The sequence below is a fragment of the Ictidomys tridecemlineatus genome, chromosome 7, assembly GCF_052094955.1.
Source record: "Ictidomys tridecemlineatus isolate mIctTri1 chromosome 7, mIctTri1.hap1, whole genome shotgun sequence".
NCBI lineage: Eukaryota > Metazoa > Chordata > Mammalia > Rodentia > Sciuridae > Ictidomys > Ictidomys tridecemlineatus.
In genome coordinates, this window is record NC_135483.1 from 32220371 (window position 1) to 32232248 (window position 11878).

Genomic DNA, 11878 nt, shown 5'->3' on the forward strand with positions numbered 1-11878 from the left:
TATTCTGTTATCTGAATTCTGTGTGTCTTCTTCTAACTAGTGGAACAGGGACTCAAGACTGTGATTTCCGGTGTGCCATCTGCTTCAGCAACTCCCAACAATCAGGCCCTTGACAGAGTATATGTAATCCCATCAGGTGCTCAACCTTAGGGGGAATCCAAGGCAATTATCCAATCACACCGATGAGTTGAGGATTTGAAGGATTCAATGGAATCAGCAAGGCTGAGAGATGCTGGGTTGACACCTTCCTCCCATGTACTTCCAGTCTATACTGGGATCCCTCTGTGTTTGCAGAGAGTCAGAGCTGCTTCTTCTGGGTAACTAGGTCAAGAGGGATGTTTAAAACATGGAGTAAACTCAGGGTAATTAGGCAGTTCTGTGGGCTCCCCTAACATACACACTTAAATCAGGGGTGGGTATTTGCTCATGTGGGTTTAACCAAGGGTAGTGGAAAAATGTACTCACCTGCCATTTGTTTTGAGCGCATGATAAAAAAGGTCGAAGGACTACACCTCAAGAGAAATCTTTAGGTTCAAACTACAGCTCTGTTTTTTTTTTTCCTCAGGTTAAAAGATACCTTAAAATATTGGTTATTTTTCTTCTCCACTTTGACTGGCAATGGAAATTCTACAATAGAATCACTGAATCTTGTGAAAGGAAATGATTAAATTTTTTCTTACTCAGAAGCAAATTCTCACTCCGCCTTTAGCATTCAGACAAAATGTCACCCTCTCTGGGAGGCTTTCCAAGATCCGGTGACTGGGTTATGTGCCTTATTTATGCTCCTCCATAGCAGAGTCCAGTGTGGGCCCTGTCATAGTACCTTATCTGGTGCATCATACAGTTAGCACTCTGTATCCCTGGGTTCCACATGGACTCAACTAACTGTGGATCAAAAATATTTCTTAAAAAATTACATCAGTACTGAACACATACAGACTTTTCCTTGTCATTATTTGCTAAAAAAATACAGTGTAACCACTATTTACATAGTCTTTACATTATATTGAATATTGCAAGTAATCTAGAGATGATTTCAACCATAAGGGAGAGTCTGTGCAGGTTATATGCATATACTCTGCCACTTTATATAGGAGGCTTGAACATCCTCAGATTTGAGGGATCTTGGGGACCCCAGAACCAATACCCCACATATGCTGAGGGACAATAGCAGTTACTGGGTTTACCGTTCTGTCTCCTTTAAGAAACTGAAAACTCATGCAGGCAAGTCTGCCTGGTTCCCCAGCACCCAGCAGCCGATGGGCATTCAATGGATACCTATTCATTTTTGAATAAAGGAAAAAGAGTGAGAGTTTCTGCTAAGTTTTTAAATTGACACAGATGAAGTTAGTGAGAACTCACAACAAAATAGGAACAAACTTCATGGAGGGTTTTTGTGTAAGGGCACTCTTCATGTAGAGCATGGGGTCATCATTGTCTCTTTGAAAGCTCTGTTTGGGAGAATGAAATCGCTATAGGATTCCATTCCAACAGCCAGTCGAAATGAATAGGGGGCTCTCCTTGTTCCTTTTATTTGGTTTCGTTGCCAATGCTTTTGTTGAGACCATAGTTCTCAATAATAATAGAAGGCAATGGGAAAACATGATTCACGCTATCAATATTTAATGCCGTATTTTCCAAGACTGCTGCTGGTGCACAAAATAAGATCTCTGTCCCTGAACAATTGCACGTTTGAGGTCAGCACAAAGGATGGATGGAACAAGTAGAATTTCTTCTCCATGTTCACCTCCCACTGAACTTCCTCCAAGGAAGCGTGAGGAGATAAAAAGTGCAGGCTCTGTTCACTACATGTGAGGCCTTGAGCAACTTTTAAAATTAAAATATGAGATTATCAAAACTTGCCAAAAGATAAAAAATATCATAAATCACCCTTTTGAATTTTCCCAGTAAAGAATGGAGACTTTCTCCTCTCTTGTTCATTTCCCTTTCCTCGCCCTGGGTACCCAGCAGCCCCCCATCTGCTGTTTCATTTCCACACACATCTTTTATACCTGAATATACATGTACCTGACCCTAAGCATTGTTTTGAATGTGATTAAACCTTATTAAAACATTGCACAGTATATATTGTTTTGATTTCTGCTTTTTTGTGTGATCAACATGCTTGGGAGTTATTTGTTTTGGTGAGTCTAATTCTAGTTATTGATTTTATTGCTGAAGAATATTCTACCTACAATCATACCACAAACCACTTACCCATTCCCTGGTTGGATGAACATTCAGGTTGTTCAATGACACGGCTATCACAACACTGTTCTAAGCACCTCGGCATAGCTTTCTGTGGGTACAAATTTGAGTTTCTCTAGGGTCTATACCTTCAGTACAAGGAACAAAACTGATGGATCTTGCCTTACTTACACACTGATAAATGGTTCTCCAAGGATTTTGCCAATCTGATACCTGTCAAAAGGATCTCACTAGGTTTGAATTTGCATTTTCTGGAGTGCTAATGAGGCTGAGCTCCTTCTCCTCATTGATCTTCCTAAACCTCAGTTTCTTCATGTATAAGAGAAGAATGATAATGGTACAGAATATGTCCACAGTATGTGTGAGGGTTAGAAAGCCCAGACTGAATGGTCAGCAAATGCTAGCTACGAATGCTCTGCTTACCATTAATGGCAGTATGATGAGTTAATAATGATGTGCCATCCTGAGACTGCCAAAGCCTTGGCTATTCCTCTCTTTCTATGGAGAAATTTGCTCTGCTTGGCAATGCCAGCTCCTTGGGCAGAAATAGGGGTATGGAAGCCAAGAATGAGGGGTAGGGGTGGTGGAGCCAGCCCAGGCATGAGGTCAGAGCATAAGAGGGGCTCAATGAGGGCCAGTGGGCATGGTGGCCTGGGGGCAGGTCCCAGTGAGCAGTCTGAGAAGGGACACATATAGGGGAGGTTGGAGTCTGGCTTTCAAGTGCTGAGTGTAAGCAAGTTTCCATGTCAGCAAGGAGGTGGTTACAGCTAAGGCCCTCTTCTGTTTTCTCTCTGTACAGGAAGCAGTATTCGGGCTTATCACAGGCTTTAAGTCACAAACAGTGCATTTGAACTAGCTGAGCAAGAAACCTGAACTTCAGAAGCCTCGGTTTCTCTATTGCTCAATGGGAATATAGTAACCAATAATACCTCCTGCAAGGGTGGTTGGAAGGATTAATTGAGGCTGTATGCATAAAGCCCCTGGCCCTCCATCAATGGTAGGTCAGACTGTCTCCTCCTTCCTGCCCTTCCTCCACAAGGGCTCACTCTCTTCTTGCTCATCTACCTAATATTGAGCCTCCTGAAGGAAAAAAAAATAAACGAGTTAGATTTCTTTTTGTCTAACCCACTCTTTTCCTTGACTTCTTTTTGAAGAATATCTTTTTTTGTGAATTTTTTTTAGAGAGAGAGAGAGAGAGAATTTTTTTAATATTTATTTTTTAGTTTTCGGCGGACACAACATCTTTGTTGGTATGTGGTGCTGAGGATCGAACCCGGGCCGCACGCATGCCAGGCGAGCGCGCTACCGCTTGAGCCACATCCCCAGCCCCGTTTTTTGTTATTTTTTAAGAGCAGTGGGTCCATATTTATTAAACACCTACTGTTTCTAGATCACAGAACTAAACCCCTTAGAGTGGCTGCGACTCTTGGGTGCCTTGAAGAGTGGGTGGTACACCCTTGTTGAAGGAATGAAACAATCTTGGAAGGAGAAGATGATGGAGGAAGAGGAAGAGGAGGAGAAGGAGGAGGAAGAGAAGGGGGAAAGGTACCATTCATCAATAAAAAGTAACATCACAAAAAAAACATTGTGTTCAAAGTCAGAGATGCATTTGCCTAAAGAGTTATCGGCAGCATTTGTAAAAACATAAACTGCACCGTGGACTGGCCCTTAGGACTTTTGGCCAAGGGCATTTGCATAACAGGCAGGGGAGTGAGGAATTTGGGCAGGGCTTTTCAAACAGCAGTGTTCTGCCCTATAATAGGATGCAGCCTCCCCAAGAGCACAGGCCCTTTGGCTTTTTCTTCAGTGAAGCCTACAAATGTGCTCAATAGATTCTTCACAGCACTTACAGGCCCTTATTAGATGCCAGACCAGTACTGAGTCCTATTTAAACTCCATCACTTAATTCTCTCTTTGGCCTTTTGAGGCAGATAGTATTACTGTTCTTATTTAGATGAGAAAACAATGCATGAGGGAGGTTGGGTCATCCCCTGAAGACACTCAGCTGTTTATTGGGTAACTCAGGATGTAAACTCTGGTCCAATTGACTTCACAAGACCCCTCTAGCCTGTTTCTCTTCTTTTCTTTTTTGGTCCTCAGGATTGAATTCAGGGGCACTCAACCACTGAACCCCATCCCCAGCCCTATTTTGTATTTTATTTAGAGACTGGGTCTCACTGAGTTGCTTAGTGCCTCACTTTTTGCTGAGGCTGGCTTTGAACTTGTGATCCTCCTGTCTCAGCCTCCTGAGCTGCTGGGATTACAGGTGTCCAACACTGTGCCTGGCTAGCATGATTCTTAGTCAGAACTGTAGAAAGGACCCACTCCTGAATGATGTACCTGAACATCACTGGCACTCAGAAGAAAATAACAGCAGCATTCAGCCATTAAGGGTTTATCTAAAAATACAATCTATTGCTTGAATACTTCCTAAATATCAGTTGACATGATCCTTCCAACACCACCACAAGGTGGGAACTGCAATTATCTTCATTCCAAATGTGGGGATACTGAGGCTTGGGGAGGAAGATGGACTGTAATTTCTCAGCCCCAGATCTTGTCAGAGGATGACTTGGAAAGGGTTTTCTGACTATATTAAGCCTTTTCAGTGAAGAGAGTCTCCCAACCACCCAAGATAACACAGGTAAAGTTTTGCCAATTTATCTCTATGCTGGACACATTCTTCAATTATTTTTGCATAAAAGTTATTTATGCATTATTTTCTCCAATTATTCGTGCATACTTTTCTGAGATCAATGGCAGTTGTCATGGAATTCAACTTGATTTGTTATAGGAAATCTATTGGCTTTTCTTTCTCTTCTGCATTATATTTAAGATCATTGGATCCAGATTTGATGTTTTCTCCCCTTAAACCCAAAGTCAAGAGCCCAGGTGGGAAATGGTGGGTGGGAGTGATTCATAGTATGAACCACCTCTGAGTGGGTGGCTGAGCAGGTGCCAAAGCAGCGGAAGTCTAGCCATGGCCTGTCCCTAACCTGAAGCAGCATCACTCTGTCACTGCCACCCCTGAACACTCATGAGCTTAGTACCTCTTGCCATGAGGCACCTCTCTTGATGCACACAGGGCTCAGCCCCAGTCACCCATGTCAGCCCCAGCTCTGCACCATTTGCTTGTGTGGTGGTGCAGGGCACAGCTCTGCTCTGAACTTCCATCTTCATTTCCACAGAAGGAGGTGTGGCTGCCTGTGTAGTTCCACTCAAGAGCACAGAATCTAAACTGACTGGGTCCCAGAATTCCCTCTGTCACTTACTGCCTGTGCCTCTTAGGCAAATTATGCAAACTTTGCCCACTTCATGTGTCTTATCTATAAAATGGAGAATAACCATATCTACTTTCTAGAGTTTGGGGAGAATTAAATGGAGCAAGTCATACCGTGTTCTGAGCATGAAGTCAGTCCTGGACCAACATTTGCTTCTGTTATTTCTTGGCGCCTGACTGCTTTGTTATTCTACCTCAAATCAGAATTATGCCATCTAATGTCACCTCAGGAACTCTTGGTTTCCTCTGAGTCACATTTGATAGCCACTGTTGCCCAATAGTTCAATTATACAACCGAACTTAAACCGAAACACAAAACAAACCCTTCTGCTAAAGAGGTTCCCTAGCGATTGACTATTATTTCCCTACCTGGGCCTCGGTAATTCATGCACCCCCTTGAGAAATAGACCTGGCTATTTTCTTTTCAAATTTTCTCAGGAGCCAATTAAACACAAGTCTTTCCGTCCCATAAAATATAGTCTTTGAATTCATTGTTGGTGAAAGTCAATAATTGAAATTAAACCATGTCTGCAATGAATTTTTCTAAAGTCTTAAGCGTTTTTGGAATTTATTCTTTATAACTCACATTAGAATAGAAAGAGAGAAAGAGAGAGAGAGAGAGGGCATGAGTTGTTTTCTGGGTGAAGTCTTCATTATATTTGAACATGGATTAGATTTAAAATTTGTTCAGATAAGAAATCAGAGCATGATAAAGATTTGGGGATAAAAAAGGCTTTCAAGCTTCACAGCACGGAGATGAAGAAGCAGAGACTGTACGCATTTCACCCTGTAGGCAACTAAACCTTTACTGAGTGTGTATTATGTGCCAGGTATTGGCACAAGAGATAAGATTGTGGGAAAAAAAGCAAACATTGTTCCTACCCTTCCAGGAAAAACAGACATTGATCAAATAAGTGCAAAACCTACATTTACAACTTTAGTGCTTCAAAGAAAGCTTCTACCCTGAAGTGAGAAGCACTGTGATTATTTTGCAGGGTCTGGGAGTGTCTTCTCCATTCAATCTCCTCATTGCCTCTTGAGCCACATCTTTTGCTTTTTTATCCTCATCACAACCAGCACCAGGTTGGGGTATATTCACAGCTGTTCCCAAATGTCTAACGCAGAAGCTGGCACATAGTAGGAAGTCAGGAAATGCTTGTTGAATGTTTACTCCTGTTGACAATGAATCATGACAAAACAGGGTTAGTGTCATTAGAAACAACTATTTCCTCTCTGGGCTTGTGCAGGTCTATTGTTTTGTTGTGTTTTTAGGATGGAAAGATGATAGACGGGGGCAGGAGAAGAGAAGATATGGTAACAAATAAATGGCAAGGGTTACCTTTTTGCATATTTTGGCAATTCTTGCCTTTCACAGTCATCCATTCTCAACCATTATATGGTACATAGTTCTGATAACCATAAATCATGGATATTCTAGGAGAGTTTGGAATAGTTCAATTTTAGTTCTAATATCTAATAGCATTGTTCCTTGCTGGAGTCCTTGTCTCAGTGACAGCACCTCTAAAAAGGTTGAATTTGAACAAATAAAGTCATCAGTTACACTCTTGTGTATCAATTGTCCCTGCCATATGCCAGTCTCCCCAATGGGGTTATGAATTCCCCCAGGCAGAGACTGCTGTACCCTAGTGCCTAGCATAATGCCAGGCAAGGATAGAGAGGTACATGGTGGGGGGCAGTTGCATGACTCTTCCATAAGTGAAGTAGAATTATCATCTGACCCAGCAGTCCTACTGCCTGGTATAGACCCCAAAGGGTTAAGAACAAGCATCTGAAAATCTATACATGAATGTTTAGAGTAGCAGCATCCATCATATCCAAAAGAAAGAAACAACCCAAATGTCCATCAACTGTTGAATGGGTAAATACATTGTGGTATAGCCATCCAAGAGAATAGTATTCAACTGTATAAAAGCATGAAGTACTGATACATGCTACAACATGGACCAAACTTGCAAACAGCATGCTGTACAAAATAAGCCAGATATAATAGGTTGCATATTGCATCAATCCATTTAGATCAAATGTCCAAAATAGGCCAATCTATGCAGACAAAAGGCAGACAAGGGGATGCTGGGGGCTGAGGCAGGGAAGGAATGGGGAATGACGGCTTAATGGATATGGCATTTCTTTAGAGGATGAAGAAAAGTTCTAAAATAGAGTGGGGATGTTGCATAACACTATGAATATACTAAAAGCCACTGAATTGTACTCTGCAAAATTGCCCATGGTTACAAGGGCAGATTTTGTTATAAGTATTTTATTGCAATGAGAAAAACACTTTAAAAAATGGAAGAGGAACAATAACAATTTTAAAATAAACTGACTCATGTTAAGTGAGGGATTTGAGTGCTTCGGTGGCTGGAAAATCTTAAGATACAGAAAGGAGGTGTAGAGTGGATGTCTTCAGATGACAAGGACAGCTTAAGGAGCCCAGCTGTGAGCCCTCAGCTCTCTCCCCAGAGTAAAAACCAGGTCCTTCTGGGGGTCAGCGAGAGATTGCAATGTCAGCAATCAGGACTCAGCAATGGTCATGGTGCAAACACTGGTAGAACCAGAGCTGGTTCAGAACCCAGCTGCCTGATACTGAAGTTGTCACAACTGATCCCTCTCCAGATTTGATTCATTAATTCAACAAGAATCATTGTACCAGGCTGGGGATGTGGCTTAAGCGGTAGCGTGCTCACCTGGCATGCGTGCGGCCCGGGTTCGATCCTCAGCACCACATACCAACAAAGATGTTGTGTCCGCCGAAAACTAAAAAATAAATATTAAAAAAATTCTCTCTCTCTCTCTTAAAAAAAAAAGAATCATTGTACCCCACATGCTCTATCCTTCCTGCCTCTGAGGTTACCAACTTGTACTCTCTGCCCACTTTCCAAGCTGAAGCTGGTGGGAAGGAACCTCCAGAACACGGACTTTGTTCATGGTCATGAGATATGACCATGGAGTTAGCTTTGCCATGAATAAGCTCCTGAGATCAGTGACCAAGAGACTATCCTCTATGCCCATCTCTGCCCTTGTTCTGGCTGTGTGGCCTTGTACAAGTCACTCATCCTGTCTGAGCTCCCATTTCTTCAACTGGAGGTAATAATATGCACCCAATCTTCCTTACAGGCTTGTTTTGAAATAAAGTCCATGAAATGAATTGAGTTTGTTTGACATGATCAAGTGTCAGATACAGGTGGAGAGAGCACCTTTTTTTTTTTTTTTCTTTTTTCTTTTTGGTACCAGGTATTGAACTCAGTAGCACTTGACCACTGAGCCACATCCCCAGCCCTATTTTGTAGTTTATTTAGAGACAGGATCTCACGGAGTTGTTTAGTGCCTTGCTTTTTGCTGAGGCTGGCTTTGAACTTGTGATCCTTCTTTCTCAGCCTCCCGAGCTGCTAGGATTACAGGCATGTGCTACTGTGCCCGGCTGAGAGAGCACCATTTTTATAGTGTTTAAGAGCATAGGTTTTTGGGAGCATCTGGGAGACCACAGCTGGCCAAGGCATCTAACTATTTAAAAATAGGAGCGGTAGAGCTGGGCACCGCGGCACACACCTGTAATCCCAGCAGCTCAGGAGGCTGAGGCAGGAGGATCGCAAGTTCAAAGCCAGCCTCAGCAACAGTGAGGTTACTAAGCTACTCAGTGAGACCCTGTCTCTAAATAAAATACAAAACAGGGGATGTGACTCAGTGGTTGAGTGCCCCTGAGTTCAATCCCTGGTACCAAAAAAAAAAAAAAAAAAAAAGAGAGAGAGAGAGAACTAGGGAGAAGTAGGTTGGTCTTTAGGTGGTAGTGAGGAAAAGAAGAGACCACACCCACAAGCCAGCCAGAGTGGGACAGAAGGGAGTAAGCAATTGGTGAATGACAGTGACTGTGCCATTTCCTGGTTCACTGCAGGGTCCTGGAAAGGGCCTCCCCACATCTGCATCTGACCATTCATCACCCAGTGAGGATCATCCCACCCCCACCCCACCCCTGTGCTGGTCTGTCCCCAGTGGCCTTGCCTCTGGGAGTCCCTGAGACTGGGCTGCATGGTCCCCAGCCACAGCGCTGCTGCTTCAGCTCCCCCAGGCTGGCCTGCAGCTCCACAGACAAGGTCTTGGCAGCTACTCACTGTCCTCCTCCAGCTCCCCAAGTTCTGTTTTCTTTTCTTAAGTGGTTTACAATCATCCGTGCAGCTTTCCACCCTGGGCCCAATCTCACTGTAAATAATTCTCTTGTCTTGGGAATTCTTGTTACCAGGCTTCTCAAAAGGACGCGTGCACCCTTGCCCATCAAGATTTCCTGCTCGGCACAGGTCTGTGGACAGGGAGAGAGGTTCACAGCACACAAAGAAGATGTGGGCACAGCCCTCGGGAGCGTTCCAGGGAGAGGCAGCTGGAGGTAGCCAAGCCCCTGGAGGGAAGGTGGGCAGCCGGGCAGGCAGGGCCGGCATTGCCAGGCAGGTCCCAGGAGGAGGGAAGCCTCTGAGCATTTTCTTAGTGTTTTGTCTGATTTTGTTTGTACACTACAAAGGACAAATGGAACTTACTGAGTCTCAGTTGAAGGATCCTAGAATATAAAGCAATGCCCCTGGGTCTCATGGGAAATAGGGAAGGAAGGTTAATTGGTATTTCTTCCATTTAGTGAAATTCTTTTGAGGCTGCTGCTTAATACCCAGAGGAGAAGAGTCAGAATAAGAATGGAGGACAGAATGGGCAAGGCCTCAGAGTCACTGAAAGGCTTCATGCACCAAAGGACATGTGACGCAGGCCAGGGGCCCACTGAAGACTTGAATTTCATTGCTTCACAGCACGAGGCCTGGGGAAAGTAGCTTAAGCTCTCTCAACCTCAGTTTCTTGGTTCATGGGCTAGAGACCATAATACCTGCACTGCTTACTGTACTGCATTGTTCCAAAGACCAAGAGATGACTTTGAAAGCAACAAAGCAAGAGGGGTGTAGCAAATGTGATATGATGACAAACACCAATGTCATGCTCGAAAAGCCAGTGGCTCTGGAAAGTTGGTTGGTATTGAAACAAGATGCAGTCGTGGGAAATTTAAAGATAGATTTGTGAGATCATAGGAACCCAACACAGATCTTTTGGAGAGGGAGGAACCAAGGACTAGAGAAATTACTGGGGCATGAACAGATTAGCAGGGGAGGCAAAGAAAGGGAGGGGTCGCCAGCCCTCTGCAGGAAGCTGGAAGGTTTTGTTCATTGATGTGTGGAGACCTGGGGCTGGGGTAACAGATAATGACGTGAGCGTCTTCCATGAGTCACTGAACCATCCATACTGAGGGTCACAAGCAAACACCAGGGCAGGGAACAAGCATGCCAAAGCCAAGGCCAGGACTGAACTTGGCAACCGTGGAAAAGACCCTCGCCTGAGGACCTGGACAGTAGCATGAGCTGGATGCACAGAGGAGGCTGACCTCGGGTCCATGACATCAGCTTGGGGAGAAGACAGGTTCCGAAGGAGCTGGAATCCTGGGCAGGGTGGTAAGGTGTCCCTGGGCTGAGAAGCACCCTGGTCAGGAAAAGCTTTGGGGCAAGGGGAGGCTGATTCCTAGGAATGAGTTGACTTGTGTTTAGATCTTGTTCCTCTAGAGAGCAGGTCAGGACAGTGACCTCCCTGGGCATCTCTGTTACTCAGTGCCTTGCCCTGTGCCTGTCACACAGGGGGCACTAGTTTTGGGCCAGTGTGAACCAGTATATAAATGACACGTGGATATGGTCAAATTAAAAATACCCAGTAAGTTCTGAATTTTATTCCCCCTTTCAGAGGCTTTTGGTAAACCTGTTTTGTTTTCTTTTCCTAGAACCAGATAGCATATATGGAGATCACTCCCGCTACCCCTCCTGAGAACTCCTGTCTGTCCTGCAAGTCCCTTCTCTTCACATGGCGTAGGCACTCAGGAGTGTCCCTTTAGGGGCTTGTTTCCATGGCAACTTGCTTCTGCACACCAGCATTCTCATCTGCCCCTAGTCCCCAGGCAGGCAGGCAGGCATTGCTGCGCCTTATTCAAATTCCTGACTATGGTAGCTCCCAGCCGTGTTCACACACCCTGTGCTCATACCGAGTTCTTACATTAGGGAACATTATCTTCTCAAAGATCAACTTTGAAAATGCATTTAAACACAATAAGGCATGATCTTTAAAAAAAAGAAACTAGAAATATAGACTTAGTCACTGACTCTTCAAAACCGCTTATCTGTGTGTGTTGAATGACAGCCGTGAAAGGGGTCCCTGGGAGAAGCATCTGGCTCCAGAAATAATGTGTGGCTCTTAGACTTTCACCAGCATCTGTGGACTCTGTCTGGTCTTAGTCACTGTTGTGGTCAGACCCATCTAAGAAAGATCAGAACTCCATGTCCAGCTCACAGAGGAAGAAGT